This window comes from Acipenser ruthenus, chromosome 32 (genome assembly GCF_902713425.1).
Source record: "Acipenser ruthenus chromosome 32, fAciRut3.2 maternal haplotype, whole genome shotgun sequence".
NCBI lineage: Eukaryota > Metazoa > Chordata > Actinopteri > Acipenseriformes > Acipenseridae > Acipenser > Acipenser ruthenus.
Genome location: NC_081220.1, coordinates 5,563,415 through 5,585,193, shown reverse-complemented (window position 1 = coordinate 5,585,193; position 21,779 = coordinate 5,563,415). Strand labels below are relative to the sequence as shown.

The following is a 21,779-nucleotide window of genomic DNA, read 5'->3' as shown; positions in this document are numbered from 1 at the left end:
GTAATTAGACGATCAAAGCCCATTTGTGCCAGTGCGCATTCAAAGGAGACGCGCTGAGAGAATCCTAGTTAAATACTAGTTTTACTGATTTAAACTAGTTGTTTAATGTTTTCTTTACTTTTAAAGCTGAGAATCAAACACACTTGCGACAACTTCATAGCCCTGCTGGCTACGAACACGTATCGAGTCGGCTGTTTCCTATAACCCTGGTGATACCGAGTGTTTTCCAAGTATCAGCATCGGCATTACCATGCGTTTGGCATGCTTGCTGTGCTCTCTAGCATTGCATAACAAGCATGTAGTATGCCGGGACTTCGTGGCGCAACGGTAGCGCGTCTGACTCCAGATCAAAAGGTTGCGTGTTCAAATCACGTCGAGTTCAAAGCCTTCTTTGTTTCTATTCCGCACTATTTTGTTTTTTAACGTGTTTGGATTTGAATGTTTCCGTGCATTTATTTAAACAATTTAGCCTACACAACATATTGATTGTATAGCGATCAAACAGAGATTTATTGTATTGTGATTCTTTTTTATGTTTCATTTGATACTGCACAATAAATTAAAGTGACTCCCAAATTAATGTTGGCCAGTCTTCAATTACATAGTTGTTGGATTTGAATGTTTCCGTTCATTTATTTAAACAATTTAGCCTACACAACATATCGATTGTATAGCGATCAAACAGAGATTTATTGTATTGTGATTCTTTTTTATGTTTCATTTGATACTGCACAATAAATTAAAGTGACTCCCAAATTAATGTTGGCCAGTCTTCAATGACATAGTTGGGTAATAAAGTCATATTAACACTTCCTTGCATGTTATATTGAAAACAGCTCTACAAATACTCGTTTTGAAGAAACTTAAAGTACAGCAAGTAATGATTGATGCCTTAAAGCTTAACAGACCTTTAAAAATTAACAAAGAAAACATAAAAAAGGGGCACATAGTCGGCAGGATGTGAACATGAGCGGGGAAACTGCAACATCTTTTAAGTCCATCATCTTAACTTCTTGGCCAAAACTACTTTGTGTAAAGTACCAAGTTCTATAAACATATCACAGACCAAGAACAAATACACACAGTTTGTTTTTAATAAAACATTGACGAAACCACAATCCCTGGTTTAGGAGGCTAGTGCCTTATCCTTTAGGTGACTGCGGCACTTTCATATGGATAGTAGTCAGCGTGACAAAATACGACCAGAGGGAAAAAAGCAGTGGTTTCCCTGTCATTCCATTGCCATATTACATTGTGCATGTTCAGAATATGCGGGAATCCTGAAAACAGCATTGTAATATGTGAACAAATCAATAACCGAATTTAATTAACGCATGGATTAAACACTATTGAGTGTTACGGTTGTTAATTAACTTGCAAAGCAAACGTTTTAGAGCTCAATTTTTAAGAGAGTTCAAGAGCTGACATATGCAGGAGCTGGCAATATTGACGTATTCCCAAGGGCTTTATCTTTTGGTCTTTCTGGGAACAATTTAAAAAGAAAAGAAAGCAATGTCATTTGTAAAGAAACAAATTTGATAGAAAACCTAACGTTTTCGAGGTCAGTTGTCGATTTAAATGTGTCCAGTAATGTGCACATTTCCCTGATTGCGAATATAATACGAAGTCTTGCCTTCAGTTAATATTTTAGAAAAACTACTTTGCAAACAGAAGAAAAACAAGCTAGCAGAGGATGGTTTCGATCCATCGACCTCTGGGTTATGGGCCCAGCACGCTTCCGCTGCGCCACTCTGCTGCTGTTGCAGCATAAGTGAATTACCAAGCAGCAGAAAAAAAAACTGAACTCATCGTTTTAACCAGCCACACGGCAGTGGCCGGGCCAAACCATGGAAACGTCGTAAATCAGAGATGATCCGTTTTCTTTTCTCCCAAATACGTTATGCAAAGTATGCAACTTTTCTGCCCACTTTGATCACAGGCAGTTTTATTCCCCAGTTTCGGCGGCCAATTCCAATATTCTGTCTCTCGAAAGCATCTTAAATCGTGGAAAGCGCTCTTTGTTTAAAATTACACAGAAGACTTCTTTTGTTCGACCAGGCTTACAATTAGATATTTTCTTGTTTTCAAATAGATTTTTTGAAGCGCATATGGGGCGCTATAGAAAATATATATGATTAATTGATTGAATGTTGGCCTGCGTTCGGTCTGGCGGGGTTAATTCTTAAAAAGACAACGCCGAAGGGTCTGATAAATGATTGCAATTATTTGAGATGCTGCATGTAGACAATAATGTAGGAGCACCACCACAGTTCCGACAAGGTTCCATAGTGTAGTGGTTATCACGTCTTCTTTACACGCAGAAGGCCCTGGGTTCGATCCCCGGTGGAACCACTGCAGTTTGTTTTTAAATTATATCAATCCCTGGTCAAGACAAAGTCTCTCTGGGGTTGGCCTGTCATTAGATTGCCGATGTAAGATCCCTGGTCCCATCGTAGAAGCAGGATAGTTTATTCACAAATAAATACATACACGTTTGTTTATGTTTCTTTTGTTGGTAAATTAACCCAATACATTATTGCATTCTGCCACGTAATTAGACGATCAAAGCCCATTTGTGCCAGTGCGCATTCAAAGGAGACGCGCTGAGAGAATCCTAGTTAAATACTAGTTTTACTGATTTAAACTAGTTGTTTAATGTTTTCTTTACTTTTAAAGCTGAGAATCAAACACACTTGCGACAACTTCATAGCCCTGCTGGCTACGAACACGTATCGAGTCGGCTGTTTCCTATAACCCTGGTGATACCGAGTGTTTTCCAAGTATCAGCATCTGCATTACCATGCGTTTGGCATGCTTGCTGTGCACTCTAGCATTGCATAACAAGCATGTAGTATGCCGGGACTTCGTGGCGCAACGGTAGCGCGTCTGACTCCAGATCAGAAGGTTGCGTGTTCAAATCAAGTCGAGGTCAAAGCCTTCTTTGTTTCTATTCCGCACTATTTCGTTTTTTAACGTGTTTGGATTTGAATGTTTCCGTGCATTTATTTAAACAATTTAGCCTACACAACATATCGATTGTATAGCGATCAAACAGAGATTTATTGTATTGTGATTCTTTTTTATGTTTCATTTGATACTGCACAATAAATTAAAGTGACTCCCAAATTAATGTTGGCCAGTCTTCAATGACATAGTTAGGTAATAAAGTCATATTAACACTTCCTTGCATGTTATATTGAAAACAGCTCTACAAATACTCGTTTTGAAGAAACTTAAAGTACAGCAAGTAATGATTGATGCCTTAAAGCTTAACAGACCTTTACAAATTAACAAAGAAAACATAAAAAAGGGGCACATAGTCGGCAGGATGTGAACATGAGCGGGGAAACTCCAACATCTTTTAAGTCCATCACCTTAACTACTTGGCCAAAACTACTTTGTGTAAAGTACCAAGTTCTATAAACATATCACAGACCAAGAACAAATACACACAGTTTGTTTTTAATAAAACATTGATGAAACCACAATCCCTGGTTTAGGAGGCTAGTGCCTTATCCTTTAGGTAACTGCGGCACTTTCATATGGATAGTAGTCAGCGTGACAAAATACGACCAGAGGGAAAAAAGCAGTGGTTTCCCTGTCATTCCATTGCCATATTACATTGTGCATGTTCAGAATATGCGGGAATCCTGAAAACAGCATTGTAATATGTGAACAAATCAATAACCGAATTTAATTAACGCATGGATTAAACACTATTGAGTGTTACGGTTGTTAATTAACTTGCAAAGCAAACGTTTTAGAGCTCAATTTTTAAGAGAGTTCAAGAGCTGACATATGCAGGAGCTGGCAATATTGACATATTCCCAAGGGCTTTATCTTTTGGTCTTTCTGGGAACAATTTAAAAAGAAAAGAAAGCAATGTCATTTGTAAAGAAACGAATTTGATAGAAAACCTAACGTTTTCGAGGTCAGTTGTCGATTTAAATGTGTCCAGTAATGTGCACATTTCCCTGATTGCGAATATAATACGAAGTCTTGCATTCAGTTAATATTTTAGAAAAACTGCTTTGCAAACAGAAGAAAAACAAGCTAGCAGAGGATGGTTTCGATCCATCGACCTCTGGGTTATGGGCCCAGCACGCTTCCGCTGCGCCATTCTGCTGCTGTTGCAGCACAAGTGAATTACCAAGCAGCAGAAAAAAAAACTGAACTCATCGTTTTAACCAGCCACACGGCAGTGGCCGGGCCAAACCATGGCAACGTCATAAATCAGAGATGATCCGTTTTCTTTTCTCCCAAATACGTTATGCAAAGTATGCAACTTTTCTGCCCACTTTGATCACAGGCAGTTTTATTCCCCAGTTTCGGCGGCCAATTCCAATATTCTGTCTCTCGAAAGCATCTTAAATCGTGGAAAGCGCTCTTTGTTTAAAATTACACAGAAGACTTATTTTTTTCGACCAGGCTTACAATTAGATATTTTCTTGTTTTCAAATAGATTTTTTGAAGCGCATATGGGGCGCTATAGAAAATATATATGATTAATTGATTGAATGTTGGCCTGCGTTCGGTCTGGCAGGGTTAATTCTTAAAAAGACAACGCCGAAGGGTCTGATAAATGATTGCTATTATTTGAGATGCTGCATGTAGACAATAATGTAGGAGCACCACCACAGTTCCGACAAGGTTCCATAGTGTAGTGGTTATCACGTCTGCTTTACACGCAGAAGGCCCTGGGTTTGATCCCCAGTGGAACCACTGCAGTTTGTTTTTAAATTATATCAATCCCTGGTCAAGACAAAGTCTCTCTGGGGTTGGCCTGTCATTAGATTGCCGATGTAAGATCCCTGGTCCCATTGTAGAAGCAGGATAGTTTATTCACAAATAAATACATACACGTTTGTTTATGTTTCTTTTGTTGGTAAATTAACCCAATACATTATTGCATTCTGCCACGTAATTAGACGATCAAAGCCCATTTGTGCCAGTGCGCATTCAAAGGAGACGCGCTGAGAGAATCCTAGTTAAATACTAGTTTTACTGATTTAAACTAGTTGTTTAATGTTTTCTTTACTTTTAAAGCTGAGAATCAAACACACTTGCGACAACTTCATAGCCCTGCTGGCTACGAACACGTATCGAGTCGACTGTTTCCTATAACCCTGGTGATACCGAGTGGTTTCCAAGTATCAGCATCGGCATTACCATGCGTTTGGCATGCTTGCTGTGCACTCTAGCATTGCATAACAAGCATGTAGTATGCCGAGACTTCGTGGAGCAACGGTAGCGCGTCTGACTCCAGATCAGAAGGTTGCGTGTTCAAATCACGTCGAGTTCAAAGCCTTCTTTGTTTCTATTCCGCACTATTTTGTTTTTTAACGTGTTTGGATTTGAATGTTTCCGTGCATTTATTTAAACAATTTAGCCTACAAAACATATCGATTGTATAGCGATCAATCAGAGATTTATTGTATTGTGATTCTTTTTTATGTTTCATTTGATACTGCACAATAAATTAAAGTGACTCCCAAATTAATGTTGGCCAGTCTTCAATGACATAGCTGGGTAATAAAGTCATATTAACACTTCCTTGCATGTTATATTAAAAACAGCTCTACAAATACTATGTATGAAGAAACTTAAAGTACAGCAAGTAATGATTGATGCCTTAAAGCTTAACAGACCTTTACAAATTAACAAAGAAAACATAAAAAAGGGGCACATAGTCGGCAGGATGTGAACATGAGCGGGGAAATTCCAACATCTTTTAAGTCCATCACCTTAACTACATGGCCAAAACTACTTTGTGTAAAGTACCAAGTTCTATAAACATATCACAGACCAAGAACAAATACACACAGTTTGTTTTTAATAAAACATTGACGAAACCACAATCCCTTGTTTAGGAGGCTAGTGCCTTATCCTTTAGGTGACTGCGGCACTTTCATATGGATAGTAGTCAGCGTGACAAAATACGACCAGAGGGAAAAAAGCAGTGGTTTCCCTGTCATTCCATTGCCATATTACATTGTGCATGTTCAGAATATGCGGGAATCCTGAAAACAGCATTGTAATATGTGAACAAATCAATAACCGAATTTAATTAACGCATGGATTAAACGCTATTGAGTGTTACGGTTGTTAATTAACTTGCAAAGCAAACGTTTTAGAGCTCAATTTTTAAGAGAGTTCAGGAGCTGACAAATGCTGGAGCTGGCAATATTGACGTATTCCCAAGGGCTTTATCTTTTGGTCTTTCTGGGAACAATTTAAAAAGAAAAGAAAGCAATGTCATTTGTAAAGAAACGAATCTGATAGAAAACCTAACGTTTTCGAGGTCAGTTGTCGATTTAAATGTGTCCAGTAATGTGCACATTTCCCTGATTGCGAATATAATACGAAGTCTTGCCTTCAGTTAATATTTTAGAAAAACTGCTTTGCAAACAGAAGAAAAACAATTTGGCAGAGGATGGTTTCGATCCATCGACCTCTGGGTTATGGGCCCAGCACGCTTCCGCTGCGCCACTCTGCTGCTGTTACAGCATAACTCAATTACCAAGCAGCAGAAAAAAAAACTGAACTCATCGTTTTAACCAGCCACACGGCAGTGGCCGGGCCAAACCATGGAAACGTCGTAAATCAGAGATGATCCGTTTTCTTTTCTCCCAAATACGTTATGCAAAGTATGCAACTTTTCTGCCCACTTTGATCACAGGCAGTTTTATTCCCCAGTTTCGGCGGCCAATTCCAATATTCTGTCTCTCGAAAGCATCTTAAATCGTGGAAAGCGCTCTTTGTTTAAAATTACACAGAAGACTTATTTTTTTCGACCAGGCTTACAATTAGATATTTTCTTGTTTTCAAATAGATTTTTTGAAGCGCATATGGGGCGCTATAGAAAATATATATGATTAATTGATTGAATGTTGGCCTGCGTTCGGTCTGGCAGGGTTAATTCTTAAAAAGACAACGCCGAAGGGTCTGATAAATGATTGCAATTATTTGAGATGCTGCATGTAGACAATAATGTAGGAGCACCACCACAGTTCCGACAAGGATCCATAGTGTAGTGGTTATCACGTCTGCTTTACATGCAGAAGTCCCTGGGTTCGATCCCCAGTGGAACCACTGCAGTTTGTTTTTAAATTATATCAATCCCTGGTCAAGACAAAGTCTCTCTGGGGTTGGCCTGTCATTAGATTGCCGATGTAAGATCCCTGGTCCCATCGTAGAAGCAGGATAGTTTATTCACAAATAAATACATACACGTTTGTTTATGTTTCTTTTGTTGGTAAATTAACCCAATACATTATTGCATTCTGCCACGTAATTAGACGATCAAAGCCCATTTGTGCCAGTGCGCATTCAAAGGAGACGCGCTGAGAGAATCCTAGTTAAATACTAGTTTTACTGATTTAAACTAGTTGTTTAATGTTTTCTTTACTTTTAAAGCTGAGAATCAAACACACTTGCGACAACTTCATAGCCCTGCTGGCTACGAACACGTATCGAGTCGGCTGTTTCCTATAACCCTGGTGATACCGAGTGTTTTCCAAGTATCAGCATCGGCATTACCATGCGTTTGGCATGCTTGCTGTGCACTCTAGCATTGCATAACAAGCATGTAGTATGCCGGGACTTCGTGGCGCAACGGTAGCGCGTCTGACTCCAGATCAGAAGGTTGCGTGTTCAAATCACGTCGCGGTCAAAGCCTTCTTTGTTTCTATTCCGCACTATTTTGTTTTTTAACGTGTTTGGATTTGAATGTTTCCGTGCATTTATTTCAACAATTTAGCCTACACAACATATCGATTGTATAGCGATCAAACAGAGATTTATTGTATTGTGATTCTTTTTTATGTTTCATTTGATACTGCACAATAAATTAAAGTGACTCCCAAATTAATGTTGGCCAGTCTTCAATGACATAGTTGGGTAATAAAGTCATATTAACACTTCCTTGCATGTTATATTAAAAACAGCTCTACAAATACTCGTTTTGAAGAAACTTAAAGTACAGCAAGTAATGATTGATGCCTTAAAGCTTAACAGACCTTTACAAATTAACAAAGAAAACATAAAAAAGGGGCACATAGTCGGCAGGATGTGAACATGAGCGGGGAAACTCCAACATCTTTTAAGTCCATCACCTTAACTACTTGGCCAAAACTACTTTGTGTAAAGTACCAAGTTCTATAAACATATCACAGACCAAGAACAAATACACACAGTTTGTTTTTAATAAAACATTGACGAAACCACAATCCCTTGTTTAGGAAGCTAGTGCCTTATCCTTTAGGTGACTGCGGCACTTTCATATGGATAGTAGTCAGCGTGACAAAATACGACCAGAGGGAAAAAAGCAGTGGTTTCCCTGTCATTCCATTGCCATATTACATTGTGCATGTTCAGAATATGCGGGAATCCTGAAAACAGCATTGTAATATGTGAACAAATCAATAACTGAATTTAATTAATGCATGGATTAAACGCTATTGAGTGTTACGGTTGTTAATTAACTTGCAAAGCAAACGTTTTAGAGCTCAATTTTTAAGAGAGTTCAAGAGCTGACATATGCAGGAGCTGGCAATATTGACGTATTCCCAAGGGCTTTATCTTTTGGTCTTTCTGGGAACAATTTAAAAAGAAAAGAAAGCAATGTCATTTGTAAAGAAACGAATTTGATAGAAAACCTAACGTTTTCGAGGTCAGTTGTCGATTTAAATGTGTCCAGTAATGTTCACATTTCCCTGATTGCGAATATAATACGAAGTCTTGCCTTCAGTTAATATTTTAGAAAAACTGCTTTGCAAACAAAAGAAAAACAAGCTAGCAGAGGATGGTTTCGATCCATCGACCTCTGGGTTATGGGCCCAGCACGCTTCCGCTGCGCCACTCTGCTGCTGTTGCCGCATGACTGAATTACCAAGCAGCAGAAAAAAAAAAACTGAACTCATCGTTTTAACCAGCCACACGGCAGTGGCCGGGCCAAACCATGGAAACGTCGTAAATCAGAGATGATCCGTTTTCTTTTCTCCCAAATACGTTATGCAAAGTATGCAACTTTTCTGCCCAATTTGATCACAGGCAGTTTTATTCCCCAGTTTCGACGGCCAATTCCAATATTCTGTCTCTCGAAAGCATCTTAAATCGTGGAAAGCGCTCTTTGTTTAAAATTACACAGAAGACTTCTTTTGTTCGACAAGGCTTACAATTAGATATTTTCTTGTTTTCAAATAGATTTTTTGAAGCGCATATGGGGCGCTATAGAAAATATATATGATTCATTGATTGAATGTTGGCCTGCGTTCGGTCTGGCAGGGTTAATTCTTAAAAAGACAACGCCGAAGTGTCTGATAAATGATTGCAATTATTTGAGATGCTGCATGTAGACAATAATGTAGGAGCACCACCACAGTTCCGACAAGGTTCCATAGTGTAGTGGTTATCACGTCTGCTTTACATGCAGAAGGCCCTGGGTTTGATCCCCAGTGGAACCACTGCAGTTTGTTTTTAAATTATATCAATCCCTGGTCAAGACAAAGTCTCTCTGGGGTTGGCCTGTCATTAGATTGCCGATGTAAGATCCCTGGTCCCATCGTAGAAGCAGGATAGTTTATTCACAAATAAATACATACACGTTTGTTTATGTTTCTTTTGTTGGTAAATTAACCCAATACATTATTGCATTCTGCCACGTAATTAGACGATCAAAGCCCATTTGTGCCAGTGCGCATTCAAAGGAGACGCGCTGAGAGAATCCTAGTTAAATACTAGTTTTACTGATTTAAACTAGTTGTTTAATGTTTTCTTTACTTTTAAAGCTGAGAATCAAACACACTTGCGACAACTTCATAGCCCTGCTGGCTACGAACACGTATCGAGTCGGCTGTTTCCTATAACCCTGGTGATACCGAGTGTTTTCCAAGTATCAGCATCGGCATTACCATGCGTTTGGCATGCTTGCTGTGCACTCTAGCATTGCATAACAAGCATGTAGTATGCCGGGACTTCGTGGCGCAACGGTAGCGCGTCTGACTCCAGATCAGAAGGTTGCGTGTTCAAATCACGTCGCGGTCAAAGCCTTCTTTGTTTCTATTCCGCACTATTTTGTTTTTTAACGTGTTTGGATTTGAATGTTTCCGTGCATTTATTTCAACAATTTAGCCTACACAACATATCGATTGTATAGCGATCAAACAGAGATTTATTGTATTGTGATTCTTTTTTATGTTTCATTTGATACTGCACAATAAATTAAAGTGACTCCCAAATTAATGTTGGCCAGTCTTCAATGACATAGTTGGGTAATAAAGTCATATTAACACTTCCTTGCATGTTATATTGAAAACAGCTCTACAAATACTCGTTTTGAAGAAACTTAAAGTACAGCAAGTAATGATTGATGCCTTAAAGCTTAACAGACCTTTACAAATTAACAAAGAAAACATAAAAAAGGGGCACATAGTCGGCAGGATGTGAACATGAGCGGGGAAACTCCAACATCTTTTAAGTCCATCACCTTAACTACTTGGCCAAAACTACTTTGTGTAAAGTACCAAGTTCTATAAACATATCACAGACCAAGAACAAATACACACAGTTTGTTTTTAATAAAACATTGACGAAACCACAATCCCTTGTTTAGGAGGCTAGTGCCTTATCCTTTAGGTGACTGCGGCACTTTCATATGGATAGTAGTCAGCGTGACAAAATACGACCAGAGGGAAAAAAGCAGTGGTTTCCCTGTCATTCCATTGCCATATTACATTGTGCATGTTCAGAATATGCGGGAATCCTGAAAACAGCATTGTAATATGTGAACAAATCAATAACTGAATTTAATTAATGCATGGATTAAACGCTATTGAGTGTTACGGTTGTTAATTAACTTGCAAAGCAAACGTTTTAGAGCTCAATTTTTAAGAGAGTTCAAGAGCTGACATATGCAGGAGCTGGCAATATTGACGTATTCCCAAGGGCTTTATCTTTTGGTCTTTCTGGGAACAATTTAAAAAGAAAAGAAAGCAATGTCATTTGTAAAGAAACGAATTTGATAGAAAACCTAACGTTTTCGAGGTCAGTTGTCGATTTAAATGTGTCCAGTAATGTTCACATTTCCCTGATTGCGAATATAATACGAAGTCTTGCCTTCAGTTAATATTTTAGAAAAACTGCTTTGCAAACAGAAGAAAAACAAGCTAGCAGAGGATGGTTTCGATCCATCGACCTCTGGGTTATGGGCCCAGCACGCTTCCGCTGCGCCACTCTGCTGCTGTTGCCGCATGACTGAATTACCAAGCAGCAGAAAAAAAAAACTGAACTCATCGTTTTAACCAGCCACACGGCAGTGGCCGGGCCAAACCATGGAAACGTCGTAAATCAGAGATGATCCGTTTTCTTTTCTCCCAAATACGTTATGCAAAGTATGCAACTTTTCTGCCCAATTTGATCACAGGCAGTTTTATTCCGCAGTTTCGACGGCCAATTCCAATATTCTGTCTCTCGAAAGCATCTTAAATCGTGGAAAGCGCTCTTTGTTTAAAATTACACAGAAGACTTCTTTTGTTCGACAAGGCTTACAATTAGATATTTTCTTGTTTTCAAATAGATTTTTTGAAGCGCATATGGGGCGCTATAGAAAATATATATGATTCATTGATTGAATGTTGGCCTGCGTTCGGTCTGGCAGGGTTAATTCTTAAAAAGACAACGCCGAAGTGTCTGATAAATGATTGCAATTATTTGAGATGCTGCATGTAGACAATAATGTAGGAGCACCACCACAGTTCCGACAAGGTTCCATAGTGTAGTGGTTATCACGTCTGCTTTACATGCAGAAGGCCCTGGGTTTGATCCCCAGTGGAACCACTGCAGTTTGTTTTTAAATTATATCAATCCCTGGTCAAGACAAAGTCTCTCTGGGGTTGGCCTGTCATTAGATTGCCGATGTAAGATCCCTGGTCCCATCGTAGAAGCAGGATAGTTTATTCACAAATAAATACATACACGTTTGTTTATGTTTCTTTTGTTGGTAAATTAACCCAATACATTATTGCATTCTGCCACGTAATTAGACGATCAAAGCCCATTTGTGCCAGTGCGCATTCAAAGGAGACGCGCTGAGAGAATCCTAGTTAAATACTAGTTTTACTGATTTAAACTAGTTGTTTAATGTTTTCTTTACTTTTAAAGCTGAGAATCAAACACACTTGCGACAACTTCATAGCCCTGCTGGCTACGAACACGTATCGAGTCGGCTGTTTCCTATAACCCTGGTGATACCGAGTGTTTTCCAAGTATCAGCATCGGCATTACCATGCGTTTGGCATGCTTGCTGTGCACTCTAGCATTGCATAACAAGCATGTAGTATGCCGGGACTTCGTGGCGCAACGGTAGCGCGTCTGACTCCAGATCAGAAGGTTGCGTGTTCAAATCACGTCGCGGTCAAAGCCTTCTTTGTTTCTATTCCGCACTATTTTGTTTTTTAACGTGTTTGGATTTGAATGTTTCCGTGCATTTATTTCAACAATTTAGCCTACACAACATATCGATTGTATAGCGATCAAACAGAGATTTATTGTATTGTGATTCTTTTTTATGTTTCATTTGATACTGCACAATAAATTAAAGTGACTCCCAAATTAATGTTGGCCAGTCTTCAATGACATAGTTGGGTAATAAAGTCATATTAACACTTCCTTGCATGTTATATTGAAAACAGCTCTACAAATACTCGTTTTGAAGAAACTTAAAGTACAGCAAGTAATGATTGATGCCTTAAAGCTTAACAGACCTTTACAAATTAACAAAGAAAACATAAAAAAGGGGCACATAGTCGGCAGGATGTGAACATGAGCGGGGAAACTCCAACATCTTTTAAGTCCATCACCTTAACTACTTGGCCAAAACTACTTTGTGTAAAGTACCAAGTTCTATAAACATATCACAGACCAAGAACAAATACACACAGTTTGTTTTTAATAAAACATTGACGAAACCACAATCCCTTGTTTAGGAGGCTAGTGCCTTATCCTTTAGGTGACTGCGGCACTTTCATATGGATAGTAGTCAGCGTGACAAAATACGACCAGAGGGAAAAAAGCAGTGGTTTCCCTGTCATTCCATTGCCATATTACATTGTGCATGTTCAGAATATGCGGGAATCCTGAAAACAGCATTGTAATATGTGAACAAATCAATAACTGAATTTAATTAATGCATGGATTAAACGCTATTGAGTGTTACGGTTGTTAATTAACTTGCAAAGCAAACGTTTTAGAGCTCAATTTTTAAGAGAGTTCAAGAGCTGACATATGCAGGAGCTGGCAATATTGACGTATTCCCAAGGGCTTTATCTTTTGGTCTTTCTGGGAACAATTTAAAAAGAAAAGAAAGCAATGTCATTTGTAAAGAAACGAATTTGATAGAAAACCTAACGTTTTCGAGGTCAGTTGTCGATTTAAATGTGTCCAGTAATGTGCACATTTCCCTGATTGCGAATATAATACGAAGTCTTGCCTTCAGTTAATATTTTAGAAAAACTGCTTTGCAAACAGAAGAAAAACAAGCTAGCAGAGGATGGTTTCGATCCATCGACCTCTGGGTTATGGGCCCAGCACGCTTCCGCTGCGCCACTCTGCTGCTGTTGCCGCATGACTGAATTACCAAGCAGCAGAAAAAAAAAACTGAACTCATCGTTTTAACCAGCCACACGGCAGTGGCCGGGCCAAACCATGGAAACGTCGTAAATCAGAGATGATCCGTTTTCTTTTCTCCCAAATACGTTATGCAAAGTATGCAACTTTTCTGCCCAATTTGATCACAGGCAGTTTTATTCCCCAGTTTCGACGGCCAATTCCAATATTCTGTCTCTCGAAAGCATCTTAAATCGTGGAAAGCGCTCTTTGTTTAAAATTACACAGAAGACTTCTTTTGTTCGACAAGGCTTACAATTAGATATTTTCTTGTTTTCAAATAGATTTTTTGAAGCGCATATGGGGCGCTATAGAAAATATATATGATTCATTGATTGAATGTTGGCCTGCGTTCGGTCTGGCAGGGTTAATTCTTAAAAAGACAACGCCGAAGTGTCTGATAAATGATTGCAATTATTTGAGATGCTGCATGTAGACAATAATGTAGGAGCACCACCACAGTTCCGACAAGGTTCCATAGTGTAGTGGTTATCACGTCTGCTTTACATGCAGAAGGCCCTGGGTTTGATCCCCAGTGGAACCACTGCAGTTTGTTTTTAAATTATATCAATCCCTGGTCAAGACAAAGTCTCTCTGGGGTTGGCCTGTCATTAGATTGCCGATGTAAGATCCCTGGTCCCATCGTAGAAGCAGGATATTTTATTCACAAATAAATACATACACGTTTGTTTATGTTTCTTTTGTTGGTAAATTAACCCAATACATTATTGCATTCTGCCACGTAATTAGACGATCAAAGCCCATTTGTGCCAGTGCGCATTCAAAGGAGACGCGCTGAGAGAATCCTAGTTAAATACTAGTTTTACTGATTTAAACTAGTTGTTTAATGTTTTCTTTACTTTTAAAGCTGAGAATCAAACACACTTGCGACAACTTCATAGCCCTGCTGGCTACGAACACGTATCGAGTCGGCTGTTTCCTATAACCCTGGTGATACCGAGTGTTTTCCAAGTATCAGCATCGGCATTACCATGCGTTTGGCATGCTTGCTGTGCACTCTAGCATTGCATAACAAGCATGTAGTATGCCGGGACTTCGTGGCGCAACGGTAGCGCGTCTGACTCCAGATCAGAAAGTTGCGTGTTCAAATCACGTCGAGGTCAAAGCCTTCTTTGTTTCTATTCCGCACTATTTCGTTTTTTAACGTGTTTGGATTTGAATGTTTCCGTGCATTTATTTCAACAATTTAGCCTACACAACATATCGATTGTATAGCGATCAAACAGAGATTTATTGTATTGTGATTCTTTTTTATGTTTCATTTGATACTGCACAATAAATTAAAGTGACTCCCAAATTAATGTTGGCCAGTCTTCAATGACATAGTTGGGTAATAAAGTCATATTAACACTTCCTTGCATGTTATATTGAAAACAGCTCTACAAATACTAGTTTTGAAGAAACTTAAAGTACAGCAAGTAATGATTGATGCCTTAAAGCTTAACAGACCTTTAAAAATTAACAAAGAAAACATAAAAAAGGGGCACATAGTCGGCAGGATGTGAACATGAGCGGGGAAACTCTAACATCTTTTAAGTCCATCACCTTAACTACTTGGCCAAAACTACTTTGTGTAAAGTACCAAGTTCTATAAACATATCACAGACCAAGAACAAATACACACAGTTTGTTTTTAATAAAACATTGACCAAACCACAATCCCTGGTTTAGGAGGCTAGTGCCTTATCCTTTAGGTGACTGCGGCACTTTCATATGGATAGAAGTCAGCGTGACAAAATACGACCAGAGGGAAAAAAGCAGTGGTTTCCCTGTCATTCCATTGCCATATTACATTGTGCATGTTCAGAATATGCGGGAATCCTGAAAACAGCATTGTAATATGTGAACAAATCAATAACTGAATTTAATTAATGCATGTATTAAACGCTATTGAGTGTTACGGTTGTTAATTAACTTGCAAAGCAAACGTTTTAGAGTTCAATTTTTAAGAGAGTTCAAGAGCTGACATATGCAGGAGCTGGCAATATTGACGTATTCCCAAGGGCTTTATCTTTTGGTCTTTCTGGGAACAATTTAAAAAGAAAAGAAAGCAATGTCATTTGTAAAGAAACGAATTTGATAGAAAACCTAACATTTTCGATGTCAGTTGTCGATTTAAATGTGTCCAGTAATGTGCACATTTCCCTGATTGCGAATATAATACGAAGTCTTGCCTTCAGTTAATATTTTAGAAAAACTGCTTTGCAAACAGAAGAAAAACAATCTAGCAGAGGATGGTTTCGATCCATCGACCTCTGGGTTATGGGCCCAGCACGCTTCCGCTGCGCCACTCTGCTGCTGTTGCCGCATAACTGAATTACCAAGCAGCAGAATAAAAAACTGAACTCATCGTTTTAACCAGCCACACGGCAGTGGCTGGGCCAAACCATGGAAACGTCGTAAATCAGAGATGATCCGTTTTCTTTTCTCCCAAATACGTTATGCAAAGTATGCAACTTTTCTGCCCACTTTGATCACAGGCAGTTTTATTCCCCAGTTTCGGCGGCCAATTCCAATATTCTGTCTCTCGAAAGCATCTTAAATCGTGGAAAGCGCTCTTTGTTTAAAATTACAAGAAGACTTCTTTTGTTCGACCAGGCTTACAATTAGATATTTTCTTGTTTTCAAATAGATTTTTTGAAGCGCATATGGGGCGCTATAGAAAATATATATGATTCATTGATTGAATGTTGGCCTGCGTTCGGTCTGGCAGGGTTAATTCTTAAAAAGACAATGCCGAAGGGTCTGATAAATGATTGCAATTATTTGAGATGCTGCATGTAGACAATAATGTAGGAGCACCACCACAGTTCCGACAAGGTTCCATAGTGTAGTGGTTATCACGTCTGCTTTACACGCAGAAGGCCCTGGGTTCGATCCCCAGTGGAACCACTGCAGTTTGTTTTTAAATTATATCAATCCCTGGTCAAATACAAAGTCTCTGTGGGGTTGGCCTGTCATTAGATTGCCGATGTTAGATCCCTGGTCCCATCGTAGAAGCAGGATAGTTTATTCACAAATAAATACATACACGTTTGTTTATGTTTCTTTTGTTGGTAAATTAACCCAATACATTATTGCATTCTGCCACGTAATTAGACGATCAAAGCCCATTTGTGCCAGTGCGCATTCAAAGGAGACGCGCTGAGAGAATCCTAGTTAAATACTAGTTTTACTGATTTAAACTAGTTGTTTAAGGTTTTCTTTACTTTTAAAGCTGAGAATCAAACACACTTGTGACAACTTCATAGCCCTGCTGGCTACGAACACGTATCGAGTCGGCTGTTTCCTATAACCCTGGTGATACCGAGTGTTTTCCAAGTATCAGCATCGGCATTACCATGCGTTTGGCATGCTTGCTGTGCACTCTAGCATTGCATAACAAGCATGTAGTATGCCTGGACTTCGTGGCGCAACGGTAGCGCGTCTGACTCCAGATCAGAAGGTTGCGTGTTCAAATCACGTCGAGGTCAAAGCCTTCTTTGTTTCTATTCCGCACTATTTCGTTTTTTAATGTGTTTGGATTTGAATGTTTCCGTGCATTAATTTAAACAATTTAGCCTACACAACATATCGATTGTATAGCGATCAAACAGAGATTTATTGTATTGTGATTCTTTTTTATGTTTCATTTGATACTGCACAATAAATTAAAGTGACTCCCAAATTAATGTTGGCCAGTCTTCAATGACATAGTTAGGTAATAAAGTCATATTAACACTTCCTTGCATGTTATATTGAAAACAGCTCTACAAATACTAGTTTTGAAGAAACTTAAAGTACAGCAAGTAATGATTGATGCCTTAAAGCTTAACAGACCTTTAAAAATTAACAAAGAAAACATAAAAAAGGGGCACATAGTCGGCAGGATGTGAACATGAGCAGGGAAACTCTAACATCTTTTAAGTCCATCACCTTAACTACTTGGCCAAAACTACTTTGTGTAAAGTACCAAGATCTATAAACATATCACAGACCAAGAACAAATACACACAGTTTGTTTTTAATAAAACATTGACGAAACCACAATCCCTGGTTTAGGCGGCTAGTGCCTTATCCTTTAGGTGACTGCGGCACTTTCATATGGATAGTAGTCAGCGTGACAAAATACGACCAGAGGGAAAAAAGCAGTGGTTTCCCTGTCATTCCATTGCCATATTACATTGTGCATGTTCAGAATATGCGGGAATCCTGAAAACAGCATTGTAATATGTGAACAAATCAATAACAGAATTTAATTAATGCATGGATTAAACGCTATTGAGTGTTACGGTTGTTAATTAACTTGCAAAGCAAACGTTTTAGAGCTCAATTTTTAAGAGAGTTCAAGAGCTGATGTTGCACGAGGCAGGAATACAAAGGAATAAGTACCCTGTTTAGCTGCCATATATTAGTTTTAAAGAAAAGAATGTTTCAACACTGTCTTTGTAGTTTATATTTATCTATTAACCCCATTATTATATCGTAATTTGGTAACTAAAGAAATGGACATACCTGTGTTTTATCTTCTTGACGTGCTGCGAGCCAACAGCTGAGTCGGCTACGGGATTGTAAAGTAAATGTGCACGTTTTTTTAGAATCCTTTTTGTTCATTTTTATATTTGAGTTGTAGCATACACAATCACATTGTAGGATTTATTTGATTTATTTGATTTATATTTTCACGATGGATTGTTTTGTTATTGAGAATTTAATATTTGTTTGTTTATTTTTTTCACATTGCTGTTGTAGCTGTGATGCTGAAGGTGCAGTGACGTTGTCAACCTGCGACTAATAATTTCAATGTGTTGTAGTTTAGCGTAGGGCCATTAACCTCTTTAAGTGGTGGTTTATTGGGTTAAGGACCACGTACTATAAAAGGCAAGCGTATCCGGAGATCGGGAGCGCAGCTTAGTTTTGCTTGGGATAGCTGAAGCAGGGACGTTTGGTAGACGCAGAGTTGGACGTTTTACCTTGATCGGAGATATTTTGTTGCGAAGCTGACGGTGTTTGCTGGGGTTGGTTTCGCTTTCAGCTGCTATTCTTTCTCTTCAATTGGTTTCGGGTATAGTGGCAGGAAGTTTTTCTTGTTTTGTTAGTAGGCTGTGCTATAAACGCATTGTGGTATTATCGGAGCCTGCCTGAAACTTGTGAAACAGTGACTGGTGGGGAAGAAAGAGAAAAGGAAATACTGTACTGTAGTGATATAGCTGCTGTTTGTTTTATTTTATTATTGCTGCTGGATTGTGGTTGGAGTCCTCTGGCGTTCTGTGGGTGTGGAATATGTTACTTTAAAGTGAACCACTAAATGTTTTAGTTTGGTACTGTACTATAGCAATATAGCTATTTGTTTATTATTGCTGCTGGATTGTGGTTGGAGTTCTTTGGTGTTTTTGTAGGTGTGTCATAAGTTATTCTAGAGCAAATAACCCAGTATTTTATTCTGTTTTAATTATTGTATATTAGTTACCGTGAAGAAGGCAAGGTTTTTATGTTTTGGGGTTTTGCTGCTGTCTCTCTTTTTGTTTTTATATTTATTTAGAATTCCCGACCTACCTGCTTGGTGATTGGGGTGCTGCTACTGACCATCGTGTGCTTCTCCTCCGCCCTTCCTTCCCTCCTTTTGAAGAGGCTGTTGGTGCTGGCAACATTGTGGGGGAATATTTTTTTCTTTCCTTTTCTGTTTTTTTGATACTTTACACCCTAGCTAATTAGTGGGTGCCTATTGTGTTGCTACTTTTACACCCTAGCCATCCAGTGGGTGTTTGCTTTTTTTTGTTGAATTTAATTTTTTATGTAATATTTATTTAAATATTTAATAAATATTGTTTTAATTGAGTTAAGCCTTGTCTGTCTCTCTGTGGTGTTGCTACTGGTCCATATCCCAACTATCACTAACGAACTTGTGTTTTTATTGTGGGTTATTGATTTTGTAATTATAGGTTTACACTTATTTTTAGTTAGTCCTGGCGCTTACCACCAGGTGGCGTAGTCGGCGACTATATATTTTGGGGGTTCTGAGTGTCCTAAGTAAGTAGTGTAAAACCCGTGACACGTGTACTTATTCTTTTTCTGTTTATATGAAGGAGGGCGACCTGTTTTGTCGCATTCTATATGGGATTGTAGCAGCCACACCCAGTGACACCCAGTGAGAGTCCTAATACCGACACTACTAAAAATTAATTAAAAGGTTTGGAATAGGAATGACAACAGAATGACAAAGGCAGAATAACAATTCACAAAGCTTTATTACAATGATCCATGATTCACATAAATCAGTTCAAATAACTAACAATAAAATGTATTAAAGTTGTACTAAAAACAAGGAGGGGAAATTGAATAAAGCCAGCCAATAGCCACATTTTAAAAGCATGGGGTATTAGACCAACATATAGCAGCGATTACACTTCTCTTTAAGAGTGCTAGGTGATTGGAAACAGCTCTTCGCTGCAAGGGTACAACAACAAAAGCCAGATTGTTAATACACACAAGTTTTAACAGTATTAGGGAACGTTAGCTGCAACATTACAGGTTTAACTATATTAGAGCAATTCAACAACAATACAAGTTTAGTTAAAATAATTAGCAGCAGCGTTCAGGTTTAGCAGCGGTGTAGCATAAGTAAACAGAACCAAAAGGTGTGGTGACATTTACCTGCTGCTGGAACACTTTTAATCTAACAAAACAAAATTGATGAGACCGGGATTTAACCACACGTCTCAGAGCTTTATTCAACAGACTAGCTCTCAAATTATCCAAAACTTTACTTTTGGAATATACTCACACGGCTGTAACACCGCAGACACAGACACAGCGCGTCTCCAGAACACTCATCTACAGCAGCAGCACACCGAATCTCAGGTCCCACGCACCTGTCGGTACTTCCTCTCTCACCCCGCCTCAAAGAAAGAAACTTTCTCCCGACAGCCCGGCTAGCTCAGTCGGTAGAGCATGAGACTCTTAATCTCAGGGTCGTGGGTTCGAGCCCCACGTTGGGCGTCCTTTTTAAATACAAATTGTAGATGTTTCTTCGAGGCAACGGAGCAATGTCTGATTCTGTTCACATTGTATAAAGTATTGCAACACAATTACTTATTGGTCATTGTCATATAGCAATTGCTATTGTAAAATGTGTGCATCCTTTAAAGCTATACCGATATTGAAATAAAGAATCTTACTTTCGTGGGTTGGCTTCAATCTGTTTCTTTTTTTTACACTTGTCATTACATCATTCATGGAGCAAGTTAGTATGTGCGTAATAAACCCAATCGGGCCTTGATACAATAGACAACCCTAGTCTGTGCTGAAATGAAATAATGCGGTTTTCTACTAAAGCAAACGCAGCTTGTCAGAATGGCCGAGTGGTCTAAGGCGCCAGACTCAAGGACGCTGTCTTTCCAAAGAATTGTGTGTTCTGGTCTCCGAATGGAGGTGTGGGTTCAAATCCCACTTCTGACAGTTCACTTTTACTTATTTCTTAAATGAATCAATTTGTTCATTTTACTATAAAAGATTGTTTCAAGGAAATCAACAGCTGATACCAAACTCTTGTCAGCACTCAATACCATTTTAATTTCCATTTTAAATCGGACTAAAATAGCTTTCCTAACACAGATTGCATTTTTGTTGTAAACTGGCTACTTGTCGAAGTCACTGAAAAATATTTTGTGTAGAAACATGTGTTATTTAACTAAAGATTGTTTTAATATTTCAAATAACATATTACTTTGAAAAACATCTCCGAATGCCACTGGATCGTGGTCTCAGGCTGGGATGCGGACCATTGAGAACAGTATAAACAATCTATTAGTGGAAGTAGCTTACATGAGAAATGCCCTCGTTTAACATGCTAGGATGATCGACTTCGGTATTCTCCAACTGCTGTTTACATTTTCTAACACGTTATGAGGACGAATACAAAGGTTGAAAGCTTCCTTGTAAGTGGGGGTAAGCACAAGTTATTTTCAGATGTAATGTCTATTTTAAACTCAATCTAGTCCTGCGTAGTGCAAAAGACATTGCTATATTTTTATATTAGTCAAGCCCTATTTAAAGTGTTCTTAAATTGTTTTGACATTAGCAATGATCAATTTAAATGTGGTTATTGATTTAAACAA

The 21,779-nt window shown here is 38.6% G+C and overlaps 15 non-coding genes across 15 annotated transcripts; all 15 read left to right on the top strand.

The window, feature by feature from the left end:
• Positions 1–2,279: 2,279 nt before the first annotated feature.
• On the top strand, positions 2,280–2,352 carry trnav-uac (transfer RNA valine (anticodon UAC)). The gene has a single exon. It is a non-coding gene; the product is annotated as a tRNA-Val (tRNA).
• A 508-nt stretch (positions 2,353–2,860) lies between these two features.
• trnaw-cca (transfer RNA tryptophan (anticodon CCA)) lies at positions 2,861–2,932 on the top strand. Its single transcript has one exon. It is a non-coding gene; the product is annotated as a tRNA-Trp (tRNA).
• A 1,717-nt stretch (positions 2,933–4,649) lies between these two features.
• On the top strand, positions 4,650–4,722 carry trnav-uac (transfer RNA valine (anticodon UAC)). The gene has a single exon. It is a non-coding gene; the product is annotated as a tRNA-Val (tRNA).
• Positions 4,723–7,019: 2,297 nt separating this feature from the next.
• Positions 7,020–7,092, top strand: trnav-uac (transfer RNA valine (anticodon UAC)). The gene has a single exon. It is a non-coding gene; the product is annotated as a tRNA-Val (tRNA).
• A 508-nt stretch (positions 7,093–7,600) lies between these two features.
• trnaw-cca (transfer RNA tryptophan (anticodon CCA)) lies at positions 7,601–7,672 on the top strand. Its single transcript has one exon. It is a non-coding gene; the product is annotated as a tRNA-Trp (tRNA).
• A 1,719-nt stretch (positions 7,673–9,391) lies between these two features.
• Positions 9,392–9,464, top strand: trnav-uac (transfer RNA valine (anticodon UAC)). Its single transcript has one exon. It is a non-coding gene; the product is annotated as a tRNA-Val (tRNA).
• Positions 9,465–9,972: 508 nt separating this feature from the next.
• On the top strand, positions 9,973–10,044 carry trnaw-cca (transfer RNA tryptophan (anticodon CCA)). The gene has a single exon. It is a non-coding gene; the product is annotated as a tRNA-Trp (tRNA).
• Positions 10,045–11,762: 1,718 nt separating this feature from the next.
• On the top strand, positions 11,763–11,835 carry trnav-uac (transfer RNA valine (anticodon UAC)). The gene has a single exon. It is a non-coding gene; the product is annotated as a tRNA-Val (tRNA).
• A 508-nt stretch (positions 11,836–12,343) lies between these two features.
• trnaw-cca (transfer RNA tryptophan (anticodon CCA)) lies at positions 12,344–12,415 on the top strand. Its single transcript has one exon. It is a non-coding gene; the product is annotated as a tRNA-Trp (tRNA).
• A 1,718-nt stretch (positions 12,416–14,133) lies between these two features.
• trnav-uac (transfer RNA valine (anticodon UAC)) lies at positions 14,134–14,206 on the top strand. Its single transcript has one exon. It is a non-coding gene; the product is annotated as a tRNA-Val (tRNA).
• Positions 14,207–14,714: 508 nt separating this feature from the next.
• Positions 14,715–14,786, top strand: trnaw-cca (transfer RNA tryptophan (anticodon CCA)). Its single transcript has one exon. It is a non-coding gene; the product is annotated as a tRNA-Trp (tRNA).
• Positions 14,787–16,502: 1,716 nt separating this feature from the next.
• trnav-uac (transfer RNA valine (anticodon UAC)) lies at positions 16,503–16,575 on the top strand. The gene has a single exon. It is a non-coding gene; the product is annotated as a tRNA-Val (tRNA).
• Positions 16,576–17,084: 509 nt separating this feature from the next.
• trnaw-cca (transfer RNA tryptophan (anticodon CCA)) lies at positions 17,085–17,156 on the top strand. Its single transcript has one exon. It is a non-coding gene; the product is annotated as a tRNA-Trp (tRNA).
• A 3,432-nt stretch (positions 17,157–20,588) lies between these two features.
• On the top strand, positions 20,589–20,661 carry trnak-cuu (transfer RNA lysine (anticodon CUU)). The gene has a single exon. It is a non-coding gene; the product is annotated as a tRNA-Lys (tRNA).
• A 348-nt stretch (positions 20,662–21,009) lies between these two features.
• Positions 21,010–21,120, top strand: trnal-caa (transfer RNA leucine (anticodon CAA)). Its single transcript has 2 exons — positions 21,010–21,047; positions 21,075–21,120. It is a non-coding gene; the product is annotated as a tRNA-Leu (tRNA).
• Positions 21,121–21,779: the final 659 nt, after the last annotated feature.